The sequence below is a fragment of the Humulus lupulus genome, chromosome 1, assembly GCF_963169125.1.
Source record: "Humulus lupulus chromosome 1, drHumLupu1.1, whole genome shotgun sequence".
Classification (NCBI taxonomy): Eukaryota; Viridiplantae; Streptophyta; class Magnoliopsida; order Rosales; family Cannabaceae; genus Humulus; species Humulus lupulus.
The window spans coordinates 226,705,528-226,708,400 of record NC_084793.1 but is presented as its reverse complement, the minus strand read 5'-3'; the positions used below and the strand labels follow the sequence as shown (position 1 = coordinate 226,708,400).

Here is a 2,873-nt window from a genome sequence, read left to right as displayed (position 1 = left end):
TGCATGGTATAGTAAAGCTCCCCGGATCTCTCAACTTTTGGGGCAGATTCCTTTGCAATATTGCACTACACTCCTCTGTCAAAGCTACAATCTCATAATCCTCCATTTTTCTCTTTTTTGACAGGATCTCCTTCATGAACTTTACATAGCTAGGAATTTGTTCTAAAGCGTCCGTGAAGGGTATGTTAATGTGCAACTTTTTGAAAACCTCTAAAAACTTGGACAACTGTTTATCCAAATAATTATTCCTAAGTCTTTGAGGATATGGAATTCTGACCTGAGTATCAACATTAACAGGTGGAGCCTTTTCAGGAACAGGATGATCGTCAGTAACCACCCTTTCCTCTGAACCATTTGTCTTGCCCACTTCATCATGCTTCTCAACAGATGGTTGTGGTGTAGGCTGCTCAACTTGTTTCCCACTTCTCAATGTTATGGACTGACACTGCTCCTTGGGGTTCACAACAGTATTACAAGGAAAATTCCCATGAGGCCAATTATTCATCATATTTGCCAGTTGCCCCACTTGCATCTCCAAATTCCTAATGGAGGATCTGGTCTCTGTTGTAAACGGAGTCTGAGTGTTGGTGAGAGTTAATAACGCTGCTTGCAGTTCACTAGGCTGTTCTGTAGGAGCTGGTGGCCTAGATTGCTGAGAAGATGATGTTGGTGGTGGAGCTTGAGACATAGGCTATTGATACTGTGGTTGAAGCTGTTGTTGTTGGCCTTGATTATTTCTCCAGGAAAAATTAGGATGATTTCTCCACCCTGGATTAATGAGTTAGAGTAGGGGTTGTTGTATGGCCTCTGAAAATTCCAAATGGCTTGAACCTGAGCCTGATCCATGAGAATATTGCTTTGAGAATCTGTAACAACTGCTTGACACTGATCATAAGAGTACGGTCCCCTACAAAGTTCACATCCTGTTTGCATCTAAATAGCATTGGCTGAGACAGTGGTCTGTTGCAACTACTTGGTCAATGAAGCAACTTGAGCAATCAGTGCGGTGATGGCATCTAATTCATGTACCCCAGCCACTTTCTTTGTACTTTCCCGTTCAGTAGGCCATTGATAGTTTTTCATGGACATTTCTTCCAATAGTTCATATGCATCCTTAGCACTCATACTCATAAAAGCACCCACTGCTACATCGTCTATAATGGTGCGAGTAGTGCCGCATAGTCCATTATAAAAGTTGCGGACCAACATCCACTTTTCTATACCGTGATGAGGACATTTTCTCAGCAGTTCCTTGAACCTTTCCCACATATCATACAATGATTCTCCGTTATTCTGATAGAAATTATTGATCTCACCCCTTAGTTTTGTAGCTTTTGTTGGGGGAAAGAACTTCGCAAGGAATTTTTGAGCTAGCTCTTCCCATGTATTGATAGAATTGGATTGAAGGGAATTCAACCAGCTCTTTACCCTATCTCGCAATGAAAATGGGAATAACCTCAGTCGAATGGCGTCGTCACTCACCCCATTGTATTTGAAAGTGGCACATAGCTCTAGGAAATTAGCTAAGTGCATATTGGGATCTTCTGTGGGGAGTCCACCAAACTGAACTGTGGACTGAACCATCTAAAGAATAGCCGGTTTTATCTCAAAATTATTGGCAGTGACTGCCGGCTAACTAATGCATGTTTGTACTCCTGTGACTATAGGGAGCACATAATCTCTAAGTGTACGTGCATTTTGGTTTTCAACTGCTGCATTTTGATTTGGTGGTATAACATTTCCACCACCATTAAGTGTGTTGTCACCCATAATGGTTCCTTCTCTTTTCTTTCTACGGTTCGACTTACAAGCCTTCTCTATCTCAAGATTAAGGGACACTAAACTGTCAACTCCTCTTCTTCTGCGCATAAAACAATACTGCCTGAAATAGAGATAGCAAGAAGTACTAAGCCAAGTTAGAAAATTGATCAAAAACCAAACCAAATTAGAAAAAAATAACTATTTTGATATTGATAATATTTCAGTCCCCAGCAATGGCGCCAAAAATTTGTTGTGTAAAATTGATACGTAAGTATACGTAATCGACACAAGTAATAAAATGATAAATAAATATCATTCCCACAGAGATTGATTTACTAATTACCAACAAATTAATTTTTTATTTCTATTTGGTCAACAATAAATTGGTTCCAAAAATATTAAAATAACAAAAGCAATAAACATAAAATAACACTATGAAAGAAACCAAATAATTGTAAAAACTTCAAAAATAAAGAACTATGGCTTTTAATTTCATCAACTTTTCACTTTATTATTTTGCTAATGAGACTTCACAATTCTTCTTCCTAAACTAATAGCGAATTAACAAAAATTATTCTTACTCTTTTTCAAGAAACAAAGAACTCAATTTACATGTGAATTTTCTACATTCCTGTGATAAATTCCAACACATAAAAAGCATTGAACACAATAATCCTAAAACTACACAATTCATATAGGTATTTTTATCCAATATGAAAATTGTGATTATTCAACCATAGCATAATCAATTCTCACTTATTAGATTTCAAATCAAAATCATAAATCATGCAAATGGTGATCAAGAATTCACAAGCATTAAGAACAGGTCAAATGATTTAGAATAGAAGTGAAGAAAGAATCATGAAATCCTCATAGAAAATAACAAAGATCCAAGTGATTACATTAAAAACCCTAGAAAATAAAATTAGTTCATGTTCATCATTAAGAAATCCATAAACAAGAAATTAACATAAAGTAAAGATAAAAGGAAGAGAAAAGAACTCTATGTCGATCCAAGCTCTTCTCCCAAGCGATCTTAATCCTCCTCTCCCAATTTAGGTCTACCAAAAGTTGCCCTACTCCTCCAGAAATCGTGATTAAAACCTAATTAG

At 36.9% G+C, this 2,873-nt stretch overlaps 1 non-coding gene across 1 annotated transcript; it reads left to right on the top strand.

Annotated features, from left to right (window-relative positions):
• Positions 1-1,219: 1,219 nt before the first annotated feature.
• On the top strand, positions 1,220-1,326 carry LOC133813590 (small nucleolar RNA R71). The gene has a single exon (XR_009884600.1). It is a non-coding gene; the product is annotated as a small nucleolar RNA R71 (small nucleolar RNA).
• Positions 1,327-2,873: the final 1,547 nt, after the last annotated feature.